Genomic DNA, 27,849 nt, shown 5'->3' with positions numbered 1-27,849 from the left:
ACCAAAATGTGCAACATCATACAACATTTCCTGCAGTGGCCCAGCTATTTTGAAACAAACTGGATAATTCTCTCCCTCATCTCCCTCCTTCCCTCCCTGGAGTGTTATAGCATGTTTTTATTATGAATAACTGACTAATGTTGTTTATAACATAATTTATAACATATTTATAGAGGCATTGATTGTTTTTTGCAGATCAATAAACTAAAATGTTATCAATATTTTACCTTTTAGTTGACTAAAGCTAATACGAATCTAAAATAGACACAAACAAAAACAAATGCAAATATTATTTTCAAAATCATTTATTATAAAAGTTTTAGGATGTAATTACATAAATAGTCAGTATTTTATTACATTTTGTTTGAATATATTTTGCTTTATTACCAAATAAACCCAATAGGTTTGCACTAGTTCGAACAGAACAAAGTTGTAACATACAAAATAGTTTTCTAATCCAAAATCCATAGTTTATAAAATGCTTGTTGCTTTAGTCTACAGACCAAAGAAAGAATTGGCTACACAAGTTTCTTGAGATGCTTTTCATATGAAGTGAACCACCTGAAAAGAGACAAAACAAAAGATAAATTAGAGGCCACAATTAGTCTTAACTTGCTAACCCAGAATAGGCCAAGGACTTCAAGTGACGTGTCAAGTGAATGGTTAGTCAAATGAATGGTTAGTACTCTAAATGCCCTTGCTGTGATTCCCTTTACAGAAGCTTATAACCAGTAACGACCACTGACAAATTACCATTTTCTAGACTGGACAGTGAAATGGAAAAATCCCTATTGCTTTTAGCTTTAAATTGTAAGGGAGCAATTCTGTTCAGTAGTGTGTTTTCATACCTTGCTCATAATATATTTTCTATTAAACAATCTAATAGATTACAAAAGAATGTCCTCCAATTTTTTAATGCACATAAACCTTAAATATATTGATTGTGTGTCTTTTGTAGCTTGGTACCTGTGTCTTATACCTACAGTTGTCTGTCCTTGACACCAAACCACTTGCTATGTCAGAACCTTTTTGTCTCCAATGAAAGCAGGAAAAAAAAGGTTTGGATCTATAACTTCAAGGAACAGTCTTTATTGTTACATTTTCCAAGGTTTTTGAAGTTATTAAATTAAAAATACGTGTCTTTCACTCTGCAGAGTATGACAATCATCAACATTTTCTGTGCCCCAATTTCTTCATTGGATCTGTTCTGTTAAGATTGGGCAGCTGGGGAAAATGGCATTAGGGCCTCCCATAGGAGAAAACACAGTAAAAAAGATTTCTATTTCCTTTATGTTAAGGTAGTCTATAAGCATAATCACAATTGTAACGTTGTAGATGTGTGTCAAATTTCCTGAGTGATGTCACAACTCATGCATGATGGCTTGTCCCTTTGTTTTAGGGACAAAGACAACCTTGTTGAATCTTATTGTAACCTTGTACGTGGTTCAGGGTGCAAGAGCTAGGGCTCCTCCCCATTCTGTCCCACCAATAATATTTGCCAATCGCCCTATTCGTGCGCTTGTTCTCAGTCTTGAGTTTTTTCGTTTCCTCCTCCCTTTCTACTGTACTATGTTGCTCCCTTCCCAACAAACTCCCTGACCAAAACTCTCATCCTTTGTCCTATTCTCTGCCCTCTAGGTTCCCCTTGGAGGAAGCAACAGTTGTTTCCCAGCCTTGGAGGCTGATCCATACGGTCTCACCTTCATTAGGGCGTCTTTCCACGAGCCTAGGGAAAACCCTGTACGTCTTCCTTAGTCACAAGCACCTCTCCTATTCTCATTTCCTGAGGTTCTTCCTACATGCAGCACCTGCTCCTGTTCTGTTAGTTATACTAATCAAAATAGTAGGAATTGCAGTTACAAATTCAAGTTAACCCCTGACTTTATTGCTTATTGGAGTTGCATCTAGGTCCAGGCTCCCCCTTTTGATACTTTACAAAACAACTACCGGTACATCACACTGGTTACACATAACCACACAGAGAGACAATGTAATTAGTTTCTCCAAATAGCCTACAATGTCATTGAGTGCACGTTTAGTATTTGTTTTTCACATGTTCAGCTCCACAGAAGGTTGCTGACATCTTCTCCACACTTGGTGTTCTTCATAACAATAAAATTAACAGAAGGTTATATATACCTCAGAAAGAAAAACAGACAATAATATGCATATTATACACTTTGGGGGGTATTCGCATGTGACCTTTTACTCCACGTGTCAGTAGCACAAATAAACAATTCAAGGGCTCTTAAGGACTGTTTATTTCTTGTTTTGTAAAAGTGCTCACTTTTTTTAAATAAAAAGGCTTTGTAAATTCCCCCCATTATTTTTTTAAGTTCTACAGAATGGATGTTCACAGTCATTGGGGAGTTTCCATGTGTGGTTATTTACATGTGAAGTGGCGATGCGCATGAACGTTTGGGAGAGCAGCTTGAGAGGGTCAGGTTTGTAGCCGCAGAGAGGGATTGAGTAAATCTCTCACGAGCATGACATAAAACATGGGAAATCTGCATTTCATATGAAAATGTCCACTGCTCCCAATCCAGACAGCCTTGGGAGAACATGTGGAAGGTGTCTGGTTCAGATCTCTATAATCCTACGTCTCTGTCGGTTTTCATCCATGATCCCTGCTTGTAAATAGTGTTTTGTTTATGTTGGTGGTGGTGACTGGCAGGGATGGGGTTAATTCCTATCCCTTCCAAATACCTGTGAGAATGTGGCGTTTCCAAGTTAGATAATTGTTGCTGACTGGGAACAGCCACATGATATAAAAAAGAGCTAAAAGCCAGCAGCCGTGGAGAGAGACATGCTCCTGTATAGGTCTCTAGGTCACCGGTATTGTTTTACTAGGGTAAGGATTTTATTTTGATTTTGTGGTGGTGATTATTTGGTTTAAACCTTTATTTAGTCTGTGAGTGCTCTTTTTGTATTATTTTGAATACCTATTTACCTTCCACCACCGGCACCATCTTGTCACAGTCATTGACATGGATTTTTTTATTTCTTTATTTTACACATTCTGGCATGCATGTGAACAGTTAGAGCTGCCAGTTACAATGGTATCGGTGAAAGGCAGGACATGCAGAGCAGAGAAATATGTTTAAAAAATATATATGACACAAAATGATAGGATCCTCCTGAAACAGATATACTTTGCAAGCTGTCAGCTCTGTCTCTTTACAGAAAAGTAACTGGCACCACTAAGCTCCCTAAGGTGCATGTAACAAAGTAAATATAGTTTAAGTAAGAAGCCCAGCAAAACTTAGGAGATAGTTTAAAAGTGGAAAAAAAACTGTTAGATTAACCGACGCAGCAGGCGCTGGCTGAAAAATGTCTGTTAAACTAAAAAAAGGTTTTTTTCCACTTTTTAAACTATCTCCTAAGTGTTGGTGGACTTCTTACCTAAACTCTGTCTCTTTACCAGGCAGAATCCGACATTTAAGGAACAAAGGCCAAGCAGTGGCACGTACTACATTTCGCAACATATTAAACAGGACATACAGTGATCTGCAGTTTTATTTATGTTCACATTGCTAGTACACTAATCTGAGTTGGGGTTTTTGTTTGTTTAGTTTTTTTTTTTTTCTCTTTAGCTGTTAATTATTTAGGGCATACCTAAAGCCTTACATGAGTACAACTGACTACAGTATCTATTTGTTTAACTCACTTTAATAGATCATCCTTCCCATAAAGCACTGTGGACCATCAGACAGTTTCAGATGATCATGTTGGATATGCTACCTCCTTGTGACACCTCCTGCTTTCCTGGAAGAAAATGAAATTCCGCTAAACAACAACTTTTAACATTGTTGACTCATCTTGGTGAAGAAAATCCCTCCCAATTGAAAAAACTTATGTATGCAAGTAACTTAGTTCAGGTACTGACACGCTGTCTGACCCTGGGCAGGTCACTCAACCAAGCCCCTTGAGATACTTAAATCATTTCAATAATATTTAATGTTTGAACTGTGTAGAATCTGATTTGATATGTTTATACAGCATTTGTTTTCCACGCTGGTTGATAAACGTCATTTTCCGTGGTCGTACTGTCTAAACACATGAATAATTAACAATCTTTTATCATCTAGAAAAACCTTTCATTAGGGTAAGAGGTTAGCCCCAGCTTCACAGAAAAGGGACCTGTAATATTTACCTATCCTGCGCTCAAAAGCATTTGATAAATTTGTTTTTTTTAAGTACAGTAGGGGCTTCTCTCTTTAAGGTTATTCACAGATATGGTAAATAGTTCTGCACATTAGCACTTTGAGTTGCAGGTCATTATAATGGTAGCTATTTTTTAATGTAGACATGCCTCACCTACAGCATTATACCTATTTGTGTTTTTCAACATCAAGCTCATAAGAACAGTTTATTGGAACAGCCATAAAATACATTCACATTGGAGCTATAACTTAATATTATTTTAATACTGGCTAGAGCCTACTTAATATTGGCTAGAGCCTACTTTATATGCCATTTTATGTCATTTTCCAAATTCCAAAAGGTGTCATACAAACAACATAGAACCTCATATTCTTTATTTCTATGTACTTGCACAAACAAAATAATGATTAAAATCACAAACATAAGTTCAGCAAACTAAAGTTAAAATATAGATATAGGCCTACAAAAAAAAAAATAAATAAATAAATAATAAGCACTGTTTGACACCATCAAGACTGTAAAGGCTCTAGGGCTCTTGGGTGTAAAACATTCTTTTCTATTGTCAATTCAACAGATCAAAACATATGAATACACCCTAACAAAATGTAGATTTTTTTTTTGTTCCTAAACAAAAGTAATGACCCTATTGCTGCAAGCTAGGAAAGCACACCACCCACATACAAGCAGAGGTATTTATTTATTTATTTATTTATTTGTTTGTTTGTTTATTTTTGGAGAAATTAGCTTGGATTATATAAAACCTCTGTTTATAAAATCTTTTGAGAAACCAGAAGACTTATTTGTAGCTAAATTTCACTGAGATTTTACACACGCACAGTACTGACATGTTAGCTAACAAGCAGGACTGGTATTTCTATAAGCAGTTAACAAAGCATCTTTCAATGAAACTTTAAGAGAAATATACAGTAGGCACATAGTCTTAAATATGTGGAACATCGGGCACTAAATAACAGTGCCAAGCCCCACTCTGTGACACCTTTTACAATCTATAGTGTTGGTTTGTTTTTGAAGTATGAACTCGATGCAGTAGTGCGTCCACATGGATCTCCCCAAAGCTTGCTGATAACCAAGCTATTCACTATTCATGTTTTCATGCTACAGACACCATGTTATTCTCTTTCCACATTACTGTACATGGAACAGAGAGGAAGCCAACTTGAACTAAAGGGGGTTTTCCTGTGTTAACGTTCCTCAAGCCAGCCCAAAAAAAAGTTAAACACATGTGGGAACTTTTTCATTCCTTGCTGTTAAAAGGATGCCATGTACAGCAACAAAGTAATAGTAAAATAAATATATACAAAGTATAAAGAAAAAAAAAAAAGTAGTGACAACATAAGGCACACATCCTTTTCATCCCCTGCTATTCCACACGGAGCACATATGAAATGTAAATCTTGTGTCATAAATACCCCCAATTTCATTAGGAAATTGATTATATATTTTTTTTAAGAAGAAATAGAATTTTTAATACATCATGCCATCCAGATAGCAAAAGATGGGCAGCTCCAAACCAGAGTGGAGTTCTTCTCATTTTTGTTAACTCCCTGGCACTCTTAATTGAACCACAACCCATATAGCAATATTTCAGGTGAATATAAAATTGCTAAGAAATTATAAAAGAAAAAAAAAAATCATGGTTTCCTATAAACTGGAATATTTTGAATATAGGTACTGGTGACCTCTTTTTATTTGATTGTGGCAGGGTCCATGACTATACTATACTTATCAAATGTTAAATATAGCTTAATATCCCTGTGTAACAAATAGCAGATTATACTATATTTTTGTGACACTCTTCTTCCACCCCTGGTGTAGTTTTCTTATATGTACACAATGATGCCTGGCTGGGCGTCCGTATACGTCGAATATACGAACGCCTCGGAGCGTTGTGCAGCAAGAGATGAAATCGAGTGCCTTCAGCCCCCGGGAAGTCTGCATATTCAATGCATACAGATGCCCTAAAGAGCCTTATTGCATTTATAATCCAGGTAAAACAGTGGATTTGAAGAAAAAAAAGCATAAATCATGTTTAAGACAAAAAATTATTCATGTTTTTCTTTTTTTTTTATTAAATATCCTTACGCCAAATAAAGTTGTCCCATGTATACCTTTGAACTACACGCTAAGTTGGGATGAGTGCTTTAATCCAATTAAAACATGTAATAGAAAGTAAATCGTTTTTTTTGGATAGTGTGCACATTGTCATTAAAAAAAATACACCAGGGGGTGGAGTCAAGACAGCACTTTTTTTTCTTCCTGTCAGTGCAGACACACTGAGCAGAACAGACCTGAAAATAGATAACAGACCTGAAATAATAAATTCAGCATCTTGGATTTCAGTACTTTGTTCAAGATCTGTGTCAGAGAGGGGTGGATAATGTGCACAAATGTCTTTTGGGGATTTTCTTTAGCGTTTACAAACCACTAAAAATACATTATTTGAAGTGACAAAGTCGGGGTGAGTGAGCATATATTATTATTTTTTTTTTTTGGTATTTTATTGTGTTTTGCTATCTTCCAGTTAATTTAAATGATCTTCATCCAAGTCGGCATGTCTACTTATTACTTACTACTCATAGTTATGTAAGTGAGTGTAATCAAGATGGTTACTTATACTTAGCTTAAATTCTGTGAGGCAGCGCAGTGATTTAAATAATGTGACAAGGTGGGCTCCCGAGTGGCACATCCAGTAAAGGCGCTCCACTTGGAGTGCAGGATGCACCCTAGCTTGGAGATCACTGGTTTGAATCCAAGTTATCATGGGCGGGAGTTCCCAGGGGGTGACGCACAATTGGTTGAGCGCCGCCCTGGTGGGGAGTGTTCAGGTCGGCAGGGTTATCCTCGGTTTACACGGTCACCAGCAACTCCTGTGGCCAATAAGGCACATGCGGTTCTGCTGTAGAAGCCACTCAGATCTGTGTTGTTCGCCAGCACTATGGATGCTGATGGACCTGCAGCACAAAAAAAAGACAGCTTGGCAGGACTCGTTTCAGAGGACGTGCATGTCTGCCGCCATATACTATGGCTGGTTTTAATAGCGGTTAAAACCACTCTGTATTAGCTCTCTTTCCAAAAAGGTTCAAAATCAAAAAGCCTTGCTCCTCCATACATGCTGGCAAACTCGCCACACACAAAAAAGAGAGCTAGAGAGCATGCAAGAGAGCGAGAGAGCAAGAGAGAGCGAGAGAGTAAAGTGCAGGCACACTTGCCACACACCCACACAACAGAGAGAGAAATAATATGTTAATTGTTTTTGTTCAAATCTTCTTTTGTTTCGTCTTCAGTGACTACCACTTTTTAATTTATTTCTCACCTGCTAATAGCTTCTCCACTCAGTTATTGATAGTTTTCCCCACCGTGTGTGGATTTGCCTGCGAGTATGGAGGATCGTGACATTTTGACTTTGAACTTTTTGGGAGAGAGAGCTAATAAAGAGTGGTTTTAACCGCTATTAAAACCAGTCCAGATGTCCTGCCTTTTCTACACCACCACTGGAACCCCAGCACACAGTCACTACGTTGTTGTCAGAAGTGGAGGCGAGGCAGGTACCCTGACATGCACTTGGAAGCTGGCAGGGGAGAGTGTAGAAATGCAACACTAGACTCGCCCAAATAATTGGCATAGGCAAAATTAGATTGGCCCAGCATCGATGTCGAAACTTTGGACGAAACTTGACTCACCCAAATTAATGAAATGGGCGAATCATATTCTCCCAGCATCGATTTTGAAGCATTGGACGAAACTAGATTCAGTGAAAACTGTTGAAAAAAAACAGGTTTCGCCCAGTCGTCTTTTTCAAGTTCTGGACCAATCTAGATTGTAATTGGTAATTTGTAAATTCTCCCAGAAGCCATGAAAGCATGTCCAATACAAGGATTTAATGTATAATAGCCACTTAATATGATACCAAGAACAAAATACATCATTTCAGCACAAAGAATCCGCTTAAGTGAATGGCTGTGAATGAATGATGATGATAGCGATTGCAATTGCAGATGATTTATGACTGTGTAGGGCGCTCAGGGCCCGAGTGAAATATATATTTGGCCGGAGGTCTCATCCGTAGGTGCCCGACTGCTACCTGCACGAGGCCTGCTGGAAATACATGAACAGATACATGCATCCCAGTGCCACAGATCGGATGTGGCTATGAGCCATCTCCCCCCAAAGACAAGCCCGCCAAACCATGAATGGAGAATAATAAATAATTAACGCACCCCACAATTGCGAGATAAAATTGGCTGGAGGCCTCGTCCGTGGGAGCCCGACAGCTACCTGCGCGAGGCCGGCTGGAAATGCATGAATACATATATGCATACATGCATCCCAGTGCTGCAGATAAGAAGTGGTTATAGCCACCTCTCCCTGAAATGACGAGGCCGCCAAACCATGAATGAATGATGAAAAATATTTAACGATCTCCACAGCGGCACTCTGGTAAGGTAATGTTGCATTTTGCTCACTCAAAATACAAATACTCAGTGACCCAAAACCTGTATACCAAAAATACCAAAATACAGCGTTGCATATATGACCAAACCTTTTCATGAAAATGCAGAAAGATATACTTTATACAAATTACTAATGATTGCTATTTTAAAAGACAGATATTTGTAAGTGCACTGTGTTCCCTTACATGTTAAAGTGGCATACTAATATGTTTACAATACATACTGTAAGATACTATTAAATGGATACCATGCAAATCAAACAGTTAACCTTTACAAATCCAGAGAATAAAATGTTTGAATAAAAGGTGAAGGTGCTGCACCTGATTCACAAAACTAACATAAATGTTACTATAATCACTATCTATCTAGTGTATATGGCTAGTCTGTTTAATTTTACAAAATGTAACAAAGAGTTAAGGGCGCCTCGTTTCTTTTCTTTTCTTTTTTTAAAAATCCCAGCTGCCCTTGGCAGAATAGCTCTATGGTATCTCTTTGGCAAGCTCCAGTGTTGTCATGGATACCTAAAGACACTTCTACCATCAGTAAACAAGGCTGAATCAGAACAAGGCCTTGGTAGGACAGACTCTATGAGTCTGTATAACTGCTGCTACTAGTTTGCAGTAACCAACCTCATAAGGTAAATTAAACCATAGAGACAAATACATGCAGAGTCAACCCCTGTAGTGATCACAAAAAAATGAATGAACATTTTGTGATCATCGTTTGTTTACTCATTAAAGCAATGGTGTAGATTAGAACATATTCATTCAATATTTACTTTTAGAGTATCTATATTTTACATATAATACATATAATATAACAATAATGTGTTTTTTTAAAGATAACCAAGTTGTTTTCTAACCATTATTATTATTATTATTATTATTATTATTATTATTATTATTATTATTATTATTATTATTACTGATTAGATTTCATTGGTATATGTTATATAATATATATATAATATGGACAACGGTACCTTTGTAACGATTTAACTTTATATATATATATATATATATCTATATATATATATATATATATATATATATATATCTATATAATACAAGTCATGTACAATGATATTCATATATTCATGTGCATACGTAGGTATGTGCAAATGATATATTCCTTTAATACACATGTTCCTACGTCATGAAGCTCCCTGGTCAGTAGTTTCAATTAAAAAGAAACCACTTCCATTATCACTCGCTAGAACATGCACAGCACAGAAATAATCCATTCAAAATAAAGACATGGACATTCAACCAAAAAAGCATGACAACTCAGATACATTGAGGTTCAGACCAATAACTGAAGAATTTAAAGAGACGTTTTTGAGTGAGCAAAAAAATGAAAATTCAAGGGAAAAAACCAAAACAAAACAAAAAAAAAAACACACTTGCTGATATACACTTCACAAAGTCTTTTTGAGTTCAGTGGGAGAAATGAGAGAGACAAGTTAAAATAACACAACGCAAAATATCCACTCAGCATGTTTATCTGAGTTTGAATCCCCCCCCCCCCTTTTGTTTTACCATCACGATCATTTCAATCAGGATACATTTGTCAGCAATATCGCACAAACTATGGCCGTGTTTAATGTTGTATGCTTTAAGAAACAGAAAATGTATCAAATATACAAAACAATGGAAGATATAAAAGCTTACTGACCTAACCATTTAAATGTTCTTTTGGTATATTAGTTTTACTATTACTATGCATTATTACTCTAAGGATAACAAGCTCACAGTGTTGTTATTTAGAAACCAGTCTACAGTCTATATATAATCTATTACGTTATCTAACATAGAATAAAACTAAATTATTATTATTTTTAAAAAATTTAATGCTGTACAAATTTTGTTTTTGTCGCCATTGATACAATGTGGTATTAATAATAATAATAATAATAATAATAATAATAATAATAATAATAATAATAATAAAACTCAAAGACCAGTATAATATTCTTAAGTTTATTTTTTTTCCTTTCACTATCAACAATGTTTAACAATCTTTAAATGTAAAATAAAAGGGGGCTATGATTCTGATTTGGTTATACGTTGCAATTGTGTCTGAAATACATGCAGTTTTGTAACTGAATACCCTTCAACGTGGCCTCAATTATGTATGCAGTTTCTTTGAGAAACATTTCCACACATCTGATCCAAAGGCCTGTCTCCATGAAACAAAACTGTACATATCTATTGTTTCATTTCTGCAGATTCCACCCAACCCCAGACTGAAATCACTTAACCCTTTCACGAGCGCACGTCCAACTCAACGCTACTTAGAATGCTACACTGTACGTAAACATTGGGAATGAGGATTTGGAGAGGTTAGGCATAGGTACTGAGGTACACACCAGACAACAGGATGAACATCTCAGTAAATACTTTTCTACACAAAAACTCCAGTTTTAAATGTCTTGTGGATATAAAGAAAGCCAACAGCAAGTAGTTGCTGTAAATAGATACCTTAAATATTTTAAATGTAAATAAAATCCAAGATGGTTTCAAAGTATACTTGTCCACATAGGCTATAAAGGGTGTTTTTAAAGTGGATTAGATGTGTTTGCTGTTGTTTATTTAATCCAGAGTCCTGAATAATGATCTTGCCTGCTCAAACCATAAAGAGCGTGGAAAGGGTTAACTGTGTCAGTGCCTCTACTTTTTTTTATTCCAAGATGGCCACATTGTCTGCTTGTGCACAGCACAAGCAAAAAGCCCTCTGTGATTGTACAGCTAATTTGATGTGTCAATTATTCTTATGCTAATGGAGTTACAGTTTCTCACGTTTCTCAAGGTTTATCCCACAGATGGTTAGACACAAATCTTTGGCGAACACTGCCCTTATTATTTCCAGGCGACACAAAATGTCAAAACCACACAAAAAGATTGTACCCATCGAGCTACAATATTTGCAGTCTTTTAAAGCGTCAATTGAACTATGTAAAGTTCGGCATATAAGATACAAACAAGTTTTATGACACCATGCTGAAAACATTGTCATCTATGCTTGCCTTCTCTTTCAGCTGAGCCTTTTCGGCTTAAAATGAGAGACTTTTTACTCTGCATATACGATGCTCTATGTATTTTAATGGTTACAAATGAAGCATTTTTTACAATGCAACATGCCATTTAGGAAATCCTTAATCAATGGATATTGCATCCTCAATATTATTTGTATAAACCTTTGAGGAAGCACATCTTTTTAAAAGAGTACGTTGAAGGATTCATTATGGTGGGCAATGGTTCTTTTATTTATACATTGGTCAGAGATAATAAAAAAAAAAAAGCAGAAAGAAAAATAAATTAAAATATTCAGCAAAAGCATTCCACGTGTCAGATATTGGTAAGGATTTATCCCGGCCTGACTGCGACTATATTGTATTAATACACTGCTTATGTTGTTACTGAACGAGCTTGAAAGCCAATAGACTCAACTTGTAGAAAAAGACAATGTTAAACAAGATAGTATTTAATGTGCCCTGGCCATAAACATAGGACACAAAAAACCACATTACTATTGACAGCCTTTTGCAAACTGTTAGTATAACCACCTAACAAAATGTTATTCAAGTCAATGTTTGTTGTTTTGTTAATGTCCTCTGACTTTTTCTTTTTATAAAATGCTTCTACTTAAAGCTTTTCAAATTATTACACACTATTTACTTTAGCGAACAAAACTGCTGTTTTTCATATACATTGTCGTGAATAGGCCATTATGAACACTGCTATGAAAGACAAACAGATGTGTTTTACACAGAATTTAGTGGTATTAAAGCATGAACTTGCGCGATCCATAGCCATTCATAACCACCACTATTAAAACCTCTACAAAACTGCCATTGTATTGGAACCGCATAGCAAGTAATAAAGCTTCTGCTAGACATCCTGCCATCAATATCACCTAATGTCAAATTTCCCCTCGGTACAACACTAAATGAAGGATTTTCTAGTTTCCTCATGATTAGTATAAATTGCATTAGCTGCAGTAAAGTTAATTTATAACAAATTAAGACCCATGAACAGTCTTCATGAAGTTAATCCACTACATTATAATGATGCTGCTGGCACCAGGCTGGAGGAAGTGGTTTGCATTCAGAACCTTTATGATTCGCCTCTCACAAAACAATAAGGTCTGTGCTCGTTAGCTCTACTCAGCATTATGCTTCAGGTTGCCCAACATTACAAGGAAGACGTTAAACTTGGAACCAGTAGACTTGGGCGTATTCCAACATGTGCAATATAACATATCTGTAAATCAGTCTGGGTGTGTTATTCTCATTGCAAAGAGAAGGGAGAGTCTTGTCTTTCCTGGCCCAGTCTTATCTTTGTGTTGAAAGGGCTTTCTATTAAAAGATAGAGGATCAAACAATTCAGTTTAGCATCTGGTTACATTATAACAATAAAGAGTATTGAAGCAATGTCTGAGTGCAAGCATTTTGTTGCCTTGTAAGATTTTCACTTAAAAAAAAAAAAAAAAAAACTGCAATGTTTTGTTTTGGAAATCTTTTAAGCAAAAACAGTCTGACACCTGTCTTTACTACAACTTATGACTAATGACAATCTTACCACATCAGAAAATAATAATTGACACTCTTAGTATGTAAAAAAGAATTGTGTTTAGTGTTGGAGAAACAGCCAGTATGCATCCAGTGAGCCAAACTATTTACTGTGACTTTGTTGGATGTTTCTTTGTAAACCTCATTTTTTTCTGTCTGTGTCTCATTTTAATATAGATGTGATACAGCATAACCTTGAGTTTTAAAGACCAACATAAAGCACTCAATGGGCATGAAAAAAACTAAAATGAACAAGACGCAAATTTAAACGTTAATGTATCTTTTAGACTTTGTGATCCATCTCATTTACTGAATACAAATGTTAAGAAGTTATGACTGTACTTCACTTGCTGATCCATGCACAATAAAAGGCTTAGGAGAGCATAGCCTTCTTACCCACCCTATCTCAACAGGCCAATCATTTGTACTGATGCCTTAACAAAACAACTACAACAAATCAAGCATGTATTCAGATGCTCACTCTAGCAACTGTTTGTTAAACGACCTATTATCAAAATAATGAAGACTCATGCATAGGACAGCTTGTCAAAGTACTGTAACACTAAAGCGTCTACTGCTAACGTTTATGTAATGAATTCAAAGACACAATGTCCTGTAAAGGACACTTTTTAAAACAGTGGTCAGTGCAAGACTGTAATCCTGTTTGTTTTTTTTGGTTTTTTGGGGGGGAGGGGGGAGGGTCTTATGTAGATAACAGTATCCAAAGTGTAAGTAGTTTGGTCTATCATACACATCAAATCTTAAGGTGAATTATTTTCATTTAGCAGTGGCTATGACCACAAAATGAATAACCATTCCTGTCAGGAAAACTGATATAGTCCTTTCTCAGTGGTAAGTCTCTCATGGGAACATGCAGTGATACAATGAATAGAGCCAGACTATTGTTGAGGATTCCAGTACCCTGGGCAGACCCAGATTTATGCTTGCCAGACTTGTTTCAGACAGCTCACACATTCCAACTTTGTGCTATCCACAACTTAAACAGGTAGGAAGAAAATATTCATTGTCTAAACACATAGTTAATGACAAAAAAAAACAGAGCAACATTTTACAAATAAAAACTGAATCAATGCATTTTTATATATAAAATAACCAACATAAAGCTATTACAAAAAATAAGGGAAGATCTTGAATGAAAGAGAGCTGATTGGAATCAATTTTTGTTCAGAAGCGCAAAGGTACAAGAAGAGGACTTTTCATTGAAACAGAAAAGGGGAATTTGGGGGGTGTTGTGGCTGCTTAACACTACAGTGCTTCAGTGCCCATGTGCAAATTAGCAGCCAGCTATTAATCATTATTCTACCCCTGCAAAGAAGCTGATACAATGATGGCTATATGTCATTATGGTCTTGCAGAAAGCAACGAATCAGGGAGCTGGGAAAGTCGGATGAGAGCAACCAGCAAACTTTTGAGCAGGGGAATCCATTTCAATAAATTTACATCCCATTTGCTATTTTCCCCCAGAATGGGAATCATACTCTAAAATGAAACAATATGCTGTGTTCATGGGGCCTGGTCTTTTATTCTCCTGTCTCAGAGCCTTCATTCCAGGACACCCTTTGCCAGCGCTGACAGCACGCTTTTCTCATAGCCTCTCCTTCTCATAGCCTTTGGTTGCTTTCAAGTTCAATTTAGCACAATAAAGTTGTTATGCATGACAGTTTGGAGAGCAGAATACGTGGTGTTTCAGCCCGCTGTGTCGCTACAAAGTGGGTTCATTCTCTGCAGGCTGGTTCAGTTACTGAAGCCTTGCTGGTGGGACACACTGCAATGGATGGCCCGACTTTCCCATCCTGACGAAAACAATTAGCTTCAAACTACAAGAAGCCACAGGGTCGCCCTATCTTACAATGGGCCTGCGCCATTTCATATGCTGCAGTGGATTTCAAATTCAAGTTGATTTATCCTGCTGTACTCCCCTTTCATGCTTTTTATTTACAGATGTGCTAAGGAATTTGGAAAGTTCGAGTTTCACATGGTTGAAGAGTTGGATTAGAAATCTAGACCAATGTTTTATGGACTTTTGTTTGTTGTTTTTTGTTCAAGGAAATAAAGTTGAAACATGTCAGGATTGATTCCATTAGGTTGCACAGGGTAAAACACAGCCCAGAGGTTTTTATCTACCATGGACTTTGAAGGGAAATGTCTCTTTAGCTAAATGTCAGACATGGATTAAACAACACACAAGCCCAGATAAATATATAAATATAAATGTTGAAAGAGTAGCAATAAAAAAAATATAGACCACCCAGTTACATTTTTAATAAATGACCCAGACCCTATTTAACTGAATAACGTAGTGAACTCTGTTATAGGACCTATATTTTTTGCAAATGTGTCCTTACATTTATTAATGGTCACATTTATTCACAAATATTTTATTCTTATTCATGACGTTTTTGTTGGTTGACACTTATTTTGGTATAAAAAGTCAATAATAATCCACATCAGTTTCATAAATATCAAACTGTATTTTGTTAACCAAAACAGACATCACATTATTTAAAACTTTGTGAGTAGGGTCCAATATTACATATTTTGAATGATGAATAATTGATATATGTTCTGTGTTTAATATGTCACTATATAGTATACTTTTTTAATAAACGTATATACTATATATGTTTATATATTTTCTTACCATGTATCTTTTCATCTTCACTAATGTAAATCTTCAAAATGTATCACTGTTCTTTATGTACATGAGAAAATACTTGGTCCTTGAAATAAGGAGTCCATAAGAGGAAGAGCTCTATATCATTATGCTATACCACACTGCTTAGGAAGACCACCATAACTTAGTTTGTCTTCCATACAAAGTTCTGCCAAGCTCCGATAGATTCATTAGTGGGGTATTCTTTGGGGCCAATGAAGCTCAAAAGGCCTCCAACAATGAAGCTAATCATTGCCTCTTCCCTGACTGAAGCTTATATTTTCCCTCTTTTCATGGCTGAGTCTTATATCACTTCTGAGCAATTTAGCTTCCTAGCCCAATATTTTTCGAAGTGATAAATATTGCTTTACCCCCTTTCTTCTTTATCCTTACCCCACTCTTTTGTCCATCTTTTCCACAGTTGCTTCAACTTTTATGGTAATAGTGAACTTTTTTTTCACTAAGGAATTCTGTTATCTGTTCACAAAAATGTGTGGAGAGAACAAGCAGGCAGGAAAGCTAGGGCACAAGGGTGGTTTTGATTATTATTATTATTATTATTATTATTATTATTTATTATTATTATTATTATTATTATTATTATTATTATCTTTTATGCCAACAAAGTAAATGCGTACTAATAGTTTATACTGTACAGTCTGCATGTGCACAGTGTGTAATGGTATCAATTGACCGGTTCTTTTCTGGTTGCTAAAAGAACCCTTGACTGTATTAAGGCAGAGGGGGTTTGCAGACAATGCTGCCCATGGCAGCTGAGCATCAGCGATGACCTTGAACCCCACTAGTTTTCATTCTCATGACTCCAGCAACAGTAGGTACATACACTTGCAGCTGGACTTCTGCATCGCCAGCCATTTCCTGTACTCCCTATTCTGTGCTCTTCACAGACAGTTTTGCCACAACGCACAGACCTTACTAATGAGCGCAGATCAATGTTCCGTTATTAGTGAAGTGGTGACAGTATGCTCAGAATTCTAATCAGCCCAATGAATTCTAATTACCCCGATGAAAAAAAAACCCACAAAGCTGGAATTGTGTTTTGTGTTCAATGGAAGCACATTCGGCCAAAGGAAACAACACAGATTTGTTCCTGTGCAGTATGCTTTTGCAAATACGAACATTTACATACTGCAAGCCCAAATGTCTGAACAGGAGTGATATTTTTAAGAGAATGATAAAATTATGTTACATTTGATCTACTGGTTGTACTATCTTAAAATGAAATGTCAGAATCTCCATCTGCGATCTACCATCATGCCTCACTATAACATGTAAATGAAAAGATATGCTTTGTTTCTACATGGCAGATTCCAGCAGCATTAGCACAACATAACGAGAGGAAGGAAGAGGGGGGCAGGACGGATGGGGGGACGTACATATCACTGCCACTGTATGCTGTAGTTGAGAGTCGATTGAGACAGAGCGTTGATTGGTGAATAGTGCTCTCAGCCCTGCACTGCACTGTGCTTAAGAGCACAGCTACAGTACTGCATGATCTTAAATTCAGATGCTACAGTACTGTTTTTGAATCAGGTCCTGTAACAGGGAAAGATCTGTGCTGACTCTGCTGGCGTGTTCACGGCCTGCAGGAAGAGGGCGGCAGTCGCCCAACAACCGCCTGGGAGTCATGGCAGTGACACGGGGAGGTGGGAAAGTGTGTGTGTGGACTTTCCCCCTCTCTGAATGGCCGAGAGGCGGGTCTTGGGTGATTGTCGGTCCTATAAAATAACGCTCTGTTGTTTCCTCAGCTCTGCCCACTTAGACGCGCTAAGGGTGCGGACGCTTTGATTCGGGACCGGGAATCAGCGGGAAGAAAAATAAAGAACCACAGCGAGACAGAGAGAGAGAGAGAGCGGGGAACCCTTGGGCAGACCCCGGCGTATTGTGAAAGAGCAGGCTAGATAGCCGATAGAGTAGGACGGTGATCCGGGTCGTGCGGGTAGCGGCGATCGGGATAACGCTGCCGAGTGCAGCACCTTTTATTTGTAGTTTTATTACTGTTTTATTTTCCCTTGTTCTTTTCGCCTTCTGTTTTCATTATTATTTCTTTGAGCACCTGCGAGTGCCCTTCCTGTTCACGTACCAGCTGTGGTATTTCCGTGGTGCTGTCTATCATTGTTGATAGGCAGCCCACGGTCAACAGTGCCCTCTGCCGGAAAAAGTAAGAACTGTCTAAAAAAATAAAACTGGGCACCTGTGTGGTGTTTTCAAGTACACCCGTCTGTCTCCTAATCAGTGAATTACCCACACCCCTTCCACAGGTCCCTAATGCATATTGAGCCTTGTTTTGACAATAAAAAGCATTAGTTAACAAAGAAAGCTAGCAATTATTGTAAATAGTGGGAGTTTTAACCCCTTGTGTGCTGGCCTTGTAGAGACTGGCAATTTATTGACTTGCAAACCTGAGAACACACTCAACACACACAGGTGTTAGGAAACCGAGCAATGTTCTGACTACACAGCGCCAATAAGCATAATATATACCTTGTAACCTGCAGTTATTGCGAGCCAATCACAGAAGCTTAACTCAGTATACGTTGGATAGCAACAACTTGGAAGATTAAGATGCGACCAATCACATGCAACAATAACAACTTATCTAAATTGCAAGCATCCTAAAATTAGACCTATTCTAACTAAGTTGGTGACATTTCTGAGAACTGTCACGGATGCAGCTTGTGGTTGCTAAATAAAGAGAACTTCCTCTTTCTTGCTAGTAGTCAGTATCTTTCCATCCCTTATATGGGCCACTTGCCCTGCAACAAGAAAGAGGAAGTATGTACAATAACAATTACCAGTACATGATACATTATTATTATATGATACCTAAATCTTATAACCTGTAATAGCATTTAAACCTGAGCATACAAACCTTAAACAATCATAGCAGTAGCAACATTGTAATTTTCCCACCACAGTCAGCTCTGCAGGAACGACAGCTAAGCAACCCTGAAACTGCAAGAGGTGCTTGTGAAGGCAATGCCCAGCCAAGGCCGTGAGAAGCAGCAGGAGCTGTTGTATGAATGCCGGCTCATCAGTAGGCTAGTTTAGGGGATGGTGATCCCATGTAATGTATAGCGATGGTTACGTAGTGTAGCTGGGTCCTGGAGCGGGACTCCTCGTTTATAAGGCTAGCGCTCGCCCTGTGTGGAATCTTTTATTCATAGTTTTTGTACTATGTTTTTTTTTTGTACAGCTTGCTGTAAGTGTCCTCTGTGTGTTTCCATGGCTGGTAACATCACATGACCACCTTTATTTTCTTTCTGTTTCTGTGATTAAATCCTGCGCGCCTATGCCGGCATTTTCAACTCCACCGCCTTTGTCTCTCTGTCATGCATAATCAGCGGCTACCCACATACTCGACACGAGCACCCTGCCACAATGACATTGAGTATATTAAATATTTAAACCAAGCAATCAATACTAAAACCAAACACATGGCAATGGAATTCCTTTGACCAACGCATATGTGCTTTGTGTGTGTGTGTGTGTGTGTGTGCATGTGAAACCATACAGTACATTAATGTAAAACACAACAACAAACACATAATGACTGAACAGAAACAAAAAAAAACAGAGACATAATTCCACCTACTCCAAAGTGAATCTAATCCTAGAAACTCCCTTTCCCTATAGCAAGCTAGCATGTTTTAACCCTTCAACGATACGGACAAGACTAAAGTGCCCCCAGTTACTGTCAAGAAAATATGTCCTGCCTAATCTTGCAGAACTAGAAACACATTTCTGACAGCACAAGTTCAGTTTACCCATTGCTTGGTAGCCTCCAGAGATGTTAAACAGCAATATCCTAATGTAGCTGTTTGTTGCTGCATTCTACAGTAGGTGTTCCATTTCCAAGTATATGCTTAAAAACAAGCTTGGATGTTAAAAATAACTGTCAAGTAGACTTTGTTCACTAAATGCTTTTGAGATAAACTTAAAGATAAAAAGTAATCACTAACAGTAACCCTAACTGCTGCAGGTTGCTCAGAGGATATACAGCATTGACACTGATCTGATCACTGCAGCTGTTTATATACTGCAGTTGCCCACTGGATAGAGTTCAATAGACAGTACACTCTTCAGAACTGAACACAATTGTAAATGCAAAATAAGCAAAAGCAGTCTTTTTAACTGATTTGTTGATATAGTCATGAGCTGCATGGCAAGTAATTTCAAAGGCAACAGAAACAAACTTAAATCAATCAAGCAGTCCCCAAAAATCAGCTCAGAGGATATATATATATATATATATATATATATATATATATATATATATATATATATATATATATATAGATAGATAGATAGATAGATAGATAGATAGATAGATAGATAGATAGATAGATATAGATAGATAGATAGATAGACATAGATATAGATCTATTGATATATAGATATAAATATCTACAGTTTTACAAAGTCCAGGAAGAAATATGTTTTTTATATTACTGCTAAAAATACCCTCTATCAACAGTGCCAAACAATGAGGCGAGCTATTCTTAGTACCAAAGCCTATTAATAAGCAGTTTGTACAAATGCTTCAGCAGGTAGAACTATCATATCAGTAATTACAATGCTTTTGTCTGCAAATACATGTTTATGGTTGGTTGACAGAATCTTTAGCTTTGACTGACAGCTGTAACCTTATAAAATCTGTAAAGTTTTAATTGAGGGGGTTCGGGGGGCAATTACTCCCCTCTTGCTTATATGGCCTTTTTTTCCCGATGGGAAATACACTCTTCTTATTGTGGTCATGTCACTATACAATCATACTGTATGGGACCCACACATATAAACACACCCTACAGGGAAGCTTAATTAGGCAATAAAAAGGGCTGCTAGCAAAGGCTATTTAAATAGATCTATCAGATATGAACAAGTGCAAATAAAAAGCACTGAGATGATTAAACACATTCTACCTCAATATGAAATCCGAAAGGTGTTCGATGGCTCCCCTTGATGTGGCCTTTAGGATAGTTCAGATTGCTAACTCCTGCCCTACTCATGTATGCAGTATAATATTTCAATACTAAGAAATAACATTCTTTAAAATGTTGAAATGAGGGGTGGTGCCTTTAAATAATTAACTGTGAATTGCCAATTATGGATGGGTACGGGAAAAAAAAGTGAACATGCCAAGACTTTGCTTAGAGCTGCAGTTTATTTCTTTTTTGTGACCTATGATGAGTGTGCTGATCTCATGCACTGTACCCACAGTTACACACAGCTCTTTCAATGCTGCCCAACCAGGATTAAATATTAAAGAAACAACTTTCAAGAGCAAAGATTGCAAGGGTGTTCATAACCTCCCAGAATGCATCACACCACACTCAGGCTTTTCCTATTAACATGTCTGCTTAGCTTCTGCAGTTTCTAAAGTTGTTGGTCATGCTGACTAACAGAATCGTGGCAAAAATGACAAGTTTCTCCTTTTCTCCTCTTCATCTCCAATACATCAGAATCTCTAACCAGTCTTAGGGGCCTCCCAATCTGCACAGACTTTCCTTTTCTAACAGGGGAGGTACTGTACTTGTTTTTTGTTACTTAAACTCCTTGTAGGTATTACCTTGCAATATCCATCTGCTGTTAATGTGTTTGTATAAATATGTAGTAAATATTGTTGAAACATTTGTTTGTAGTAGTAATAATAATAATAATAATAATAATAATAATAATAATAATAATAATAATACAAGGAAAGAATAATACACACAGAGCCTATCACAATTGCTGCACAGGTAAAGAAGTCAAAACATATAGGAGTAAATGGCTATGAACTGATCTACAATAAAAAAATGGAAATCTTTTTCTTTTTCTTTCTCAATGACCATTAAAGCCTCCCGCCTCTTGATGCAGACAGAAGAAATATGTGAGTGGGATCTGAGAACACGTGGTTCACTGTAACACACTGGGAGGGTCTTTGCAGGATTTCTATACCTTCAATAAGCAAAAAAGAAAAAAAGAAGGGCAGGTTTTAAATATATTTCAAATTGAATCTAGAATAAATGGCACAAACTCGCCTGACCTGGAGTGATTCAAATCACAGCCAGTGAGGATTATTTGGGTTTAGGTACTCAAGTCATTTAAACAGTTTTCTTCTTCCTCTAGCTTCAACACAGTAGTTGTTATTATTCAATGACCATGTTTTTGTAGAAAACTTTCCAATGTACTCCTCTATTCTCTTCCACTTGAATAATGGATGTATGGAGAGTGTGGACAGGACCATTATCACAATAAAGAGTTAAGCCATTCAAGGTATCGTCTTGATTGAGATTTTATTTCTAATTAGTGTGCCCTGTCTTATTTTTACATGAAAATAGAAATTATGCATTCATTCATTTGCAACTGCTCAAACCACACTATATGATATCCATGTAAAGCCTATACACTGCGCCAGTTCATTTCAAATGCTGCTTTTAAAACTGTCTGTGAAATTAATTCTTCTATTCCCAGACCTAGCTTTCTGGTTCATCCTTTTCACAGCAAATTACTAATTTTTTTTTTTAATTATTTTAAGGGGCACTATCCCCTTTTCAAAAAGTAATTTGAATTTTGGTGAAAAGCACAGGGAAGAAAAAAAAGGAAAAATAGCATTCAATACCACCTCTTTCAAAATACATTTACCCTAATTTTAATATTGTGCTTTAGATTTTCCAGTCATTTCTGCTGCAATTTTACACAAAAAAGAAGCACAATTCAGTAGCTTGCTCTAATGTACTTACATCAGAAGTCAGTGTGCAATTCTCTGTGTCACTCAAAACTTTTGACTTTAATGCAAAATACTTCACTTCTTAAAGGTGAATGAACGACTTATTTTCATATCTTTAAGGTGAAGTTTATTTGAGAACTTGCATAATTCATACATTAAAAAATCCATCTGGTATTAACAGGCAGACACAAGTGAAAGTGAGGCACTATTTATGACAGTCAAACACATAATTGCATGTAGTACTACTCCAACTGCAATAGAAAATGTAGGTTGGTGCCTATCATTCAGTATACCCAGTGTTCTGAGGTAACTATTTTCAAACCTTTTACATAAACCAGTAGGAAGACGATCAATTTCTTTCTTTCTTTTTTCTTCTTTCTTTTTTAAGTTAATGTAGGATTGAAGAAAACAGAATACTTCAGTGTTGGTTACAATAAGTGTTACAGCAATATCCAATAATTTAACAAAAACATTCTATTAGAAATGTTTTGTCACAGTATATATATATATATATATATATATATATATATATATATATATATATATATATATATATATATATATATATATTATATATATCACCAATTGATTGCATTAAAAATAATGCATGGTGCAAACTGGATCTAGTGTCTAGAATGAATTTCCTAACACTGCATACAGTATGTACTTAGTCCCACACTGTATGGCTTTTTCCTCTGCATACATTGCAAACGGCATGAGATGAGCATAGAATGCAGGCACGTATTCACAATAAGTTAGTGAACACGATGTCTACAGTTGGAGGATACGTTATCAATTATGTTTCAAGCCTCACTGCTGTATTGTATAGATTCAATTGCCTTTTCACCTTAAAGGGTTCTACATGTGGATCAGTACACCACCCCACAAGCAAAACCACCTCACTTTCAGCAATGAAATCACAGGACACAACAACACCTACAGCCGTGACAGACTGAACAACCGTGATTAAACAAGCATAGATACAAATATAATATGAGGTCAATGCCAGCCATTTCAGAAAATAAGGACATACATAACAATTGAGTTGAAAAGAATAGGCCTACATGGGACATATGCAAGGTTTATGCAATAGCTTCTTTCCCTATTAACATTTACTCCAAGGCAATAAAGGTAATACAAGGCCATAACAATGTAGAGGTTTAGCTTTGTTTTTATTTTCCTTTTCTTTCATTGAATTTACAGCAGAAGGTTTATGGAATCTTTTTTTTTTTTTTTTTTTTTTAATAATACAGCATCTTTTTTTTTTTTAATAATACACCATCTTTTTTTTCTAAATCACTGAAAGTAGAAAAAATATGGGGGTGTGTAATAATGATCTTTTCTAACACAATATCGGTTGTGTGATCAGTGATGTCACAGCATTCCTTTAGAATGTTTTCAATAGCTAAAGTACTATACATACCAACGTAAATACATGCATACATACATACAACAACAACAAAAGTAATGCTGCAAATGCATGCAATATAAGATCACTTCTATGCCCAAAAAACTGCAAATGCATTATACATATGAATTTATAATAAACCTCCTTTTTCTTTTTTGTAAATTCTTTTCAAAACAAGAATACGGCAAGGGGAGGTCTGGGACCAATATGGGTGTTTTCTCCTTGGGAATGCAGTAATTAAGTACATAAATCTCGGAAATCTTTGAAACAAACAACGTTCTAGGATTGCCTTTTTCACTACTAATTGAATGCATTTGTTAACAAGGCCTAATGTATTCCATTGTATTTTATTTTCTTTTTTATGTTCGTTAAGCTCAAACTATGCCTCTTTCCTCAGCACAGAGAGGATTTTGATGTGAAGATGGTATGACAGGCTTGGCTTCTTCCAATGCAGCTGGCACCACTGATGCCAAAAGCCAGAGCCTGTTGTAATGGGATCATGGGAGACTCGTTCAGTGCACAGTTTGCCTGTCAGGTTCCCACTCGCCTCTGAACACTCAGCTCCCATCGCTGAATCCCCTTAATGAGAGGCAGAGGACAATGCCAGCATTGTTGCCTCTGTTTGGAATCTTGTGCTAAGAACAATCGTTGTTTACCCAAGCAGTTGTACTACCCAAACTCTGCCATTAATTACTTGTAGAGCTCCTGATTAACTCTGCTCCCTGTTCCAGCACAAAGGGCTATTGAGCTAGCCACTAGGCATCCTCTCCTGTCTCTCTTTCTCCCTTGCTCCCTCTTTCCCTCTCTGCCTCTATGGCTTCACTGTATCCTTGCTCAGGCATCATCTTCATCACACATGCAAGAGCTCAACTACTCTGATTTGCACATGGCTCAAAACGTGCATGCATAACAAATCCCCACATCATTTTGGTGTGGGAAACCAAAAGCAAAAAAAAAAAAACCAGAACCACAATCACTGAAGCAGTGACAGCATTGTGTGTGAGAAAAGAAAAAAAATCTTCCACATTAACAGCCATTCTAAATGACCTTGATAGTTCTAGACAATGGCAGCTTCTTTGTTGTTTAGGAGTACAGAAAACAAAATGTGTGGTACACATCGTCTGTTCGTACAACTAGTGGCTGTGTTTCCCGACAAAGAAAAGGAGAAGAAATAAGAATAATAAATGTTGAAGGTCTGCTAAGGCTATTTCCATTAGATCTTTTTTAGTTTTTTGTTATTTTATTCTGTTAAATCTTTGCATTATTTTCTCCCCATCGAGCATGCTGCAAGCAGGATGCAAAACAGCATCATGAATATGTGTAATTATGTGGGTCTGGACTAATTTGTCTGGGTTATCTGATGTGGAGTTTGTAGGACAGAAGCATGCATCAATGTAAATGAGTGTGACAAAGAAGTAACCCTTTTTTCATAGTATAACATTTTACAAGTCTCTTAAAATACAGTTAAATAACTAATTAAAAGAGAAATTGGGGTATTTTTAAAGTAATAATAATAATAATAATAATAATAATAATAATAATAATAATAATAATAATAATAATAAATAAATAATAATAATAATAATAACTGTGCAAAAAGAATGTTCTATTCAATTGAGCTGAGTAAACAGGTCCACCATCTCTTGCTATTTTTATATATGATGGAATCACTGATTCATTAGCAGCTGTTAATGAACGGTCCCTAGTCACTAAAACCGTGTCCTTTTTTAATAATGTTTTTTTTTATTTATTTATTTTTTAAATTCAAATATAATTTTACATAAACTGTCACATGGAGTTTAATATTCCTCATAAAACTAAGAAATGGGCAACCATGGTGCCTACCAAGAAAAAAAGGTGGATTTAGAACAAACATTTTTTTACATATTTATATTTCCATAGCATTATGATTTATGCACACCAGCTAAACCTGATCTGAGGACAGATTATTAATCATTAGTATGCAATATTTTAATAGCAATTTTAAATTCAAGAACATTTAATACTTTCAATATAAAGCTACTTTTTTCGGCAATATACAAATTGTACACTTTGAATGTACATTTTACTGGTTTTTACATGAACTGTTACTTTGCTCATACACCAGGTATATTTAAAAAAAGCCTTATAATAAACATTACTTAAATAGGTGAGGTTAGGTGTGTGTTGTTATGTCTGTGTTAAAATAAAGGCTTATATTTTAATAGATATGCTAATAGAGCCTGTACAGTAATCTCTAGCAACTGAATATAAATTAATTTTGCATTGTTTTTATCGAGTCAAAGAAAATATATTAGAAGGTAAGTGTATGCGCATCCCTTTTTATAGATAGCCAGGTAATACTGGGCCTTAAAATGTTATTTCCACATTTCAGAAAAGCAGGTCTTAAACAAAGCCATTATTATTTGCATTGCATTTCCACAGGAATCAAATCTATGTAGAGTTCTGGGTTTTAAATCTAAGGGCGAACCTAATAATTGCATGTATCCTGGAATCATGTGCTTGTCGTGCATTCAGGTAAAATGTGCTTGATAATGGTGTATTGATAATGGAATGGTATAAACAGGACCGAGCATCAGCATGTTGACATTGCTCTCATGGTTTACATGTTATTCTTTATAGATGAGATGCACTATCTACTTGCTGAAGCGTACTGTTTTTTGGAGGGATGTTTTACCATCAGAAAGATTCAATACATACCTCACTGTACCCTCCTGCATTTTAAACTACTCTAAACATTATACATCTAATATGTTTTATTTGTAGTATGCACAGCCATTTATTAAGCATTATTTATTTAAAAGAATCTACAAGTTCTTCATCAGATCTATTGCATTTTAGCTATGCATTCTTTTACTTACTTATCTTATTATTTTATTATTTATAATGTATGTGATTAATTTAATTTTTTTTTTACTAAGAATATACCCAGCACCATTAAATAAAGTTGCATATTCGATTCCGATTAATTAAAGTACAAATGTTTTTTGTGTTGTGATTATATGATAATATACATATATATATATATATATATATATATATATATATATATATATATATATATATATGATGGAACTTGAACCCCTTTTCACAAAAAACTCTTTTTAGAGATAAATCAACAAGGAATTTACCTGTGGATTTAAAATGTGATTTTAACTGATTTTTTTTTTTTTTTTTTTTTTGAAGAATGCATATCCCCAGATGTGTTATTAAATTATTAAATGTAAAATCTTGTTTATTGAATTGCTTACACATGTGCTGTTATGTAGTCCATTAATGTAATTATAATATTTTATTTATTCACACATGTTGATAAAAGTGTGCAAGTTGATCCTTTATATGGAGTCTAGCTAAAAAGCAATGAGCCACTTTGCATGAACAGACATGTAAATAATGTGTAGACATATTATAACTGAACTGTAACCATGTTCCTCTCTGGTAAGTGTTTTCAAATTAAAAAACTTGAGAAGATGTACAAATCCACAATATCAGAACATCTATATACCGTACACTTGACAGAAAATACAATGCTACTTTTTATCAAGGTAGTACTCAATATATATAGTATATATATATATATTATATATATATATATATATATATATATATATATATATATATATATATATATATATATGATGGATATCTTATTCTAAAGATATTAAATGATTTCTCTACAGCACAGACATACAGGGTGGATATTTCTATACTGATAAATCAATGTTCATTTATCTTAGAATATATATATATAGTGGAAAACAAACTTTCCTGTAGGAGGTCTGTGAACCATGTAATAAAGGTCTAAATCTTCTATGCAAATCATTTTTG

General features: G+C 35.9%; 1 long non-coding RNA gene across 1 annotated transcript in view; it reads right to left on the bottom strand.

The window, feature by feature from the left end:
- Positions 1–332: 332 nt before the first annotated feature.
- Positions 333–27,849, bottom strand: part of LOC121306161 — a 57,357-nt gene continuing 29,840 nt past the window's right edge. The window contains exons 3-4 of the long non-coding RNA XR_005948163.1: positions 3,668–7,136; positions 333–561 (exon numbers count right to left, since the gene is read on the bottom strand). This is a non-coding gene — a long non-coding RNA (uncharacterized LOC121306161). The remainder of the gene's footprint in view (positions 562–3,667; positions 7,137–27,849) is intronic.

This window comes from Polyodon spathula, chromosome 2, assembly GCF_017654505.1.
Source record: "Polyodon spathula isolate WHYD16114869_AA chromosome 2, ASM1765450v1, whole genome shotgun sequence".
In the NCBI taxonomy this organism is placed as follows: Eukaryota; Metazoa; Chordata; class Actinopteri; order Acipenseriformes; family Polyodontidae; genus Polyodon; species Polyodon spathula.
This window is presented reverse-complemented; position numbering and strand designations above follow the sequence as displayed.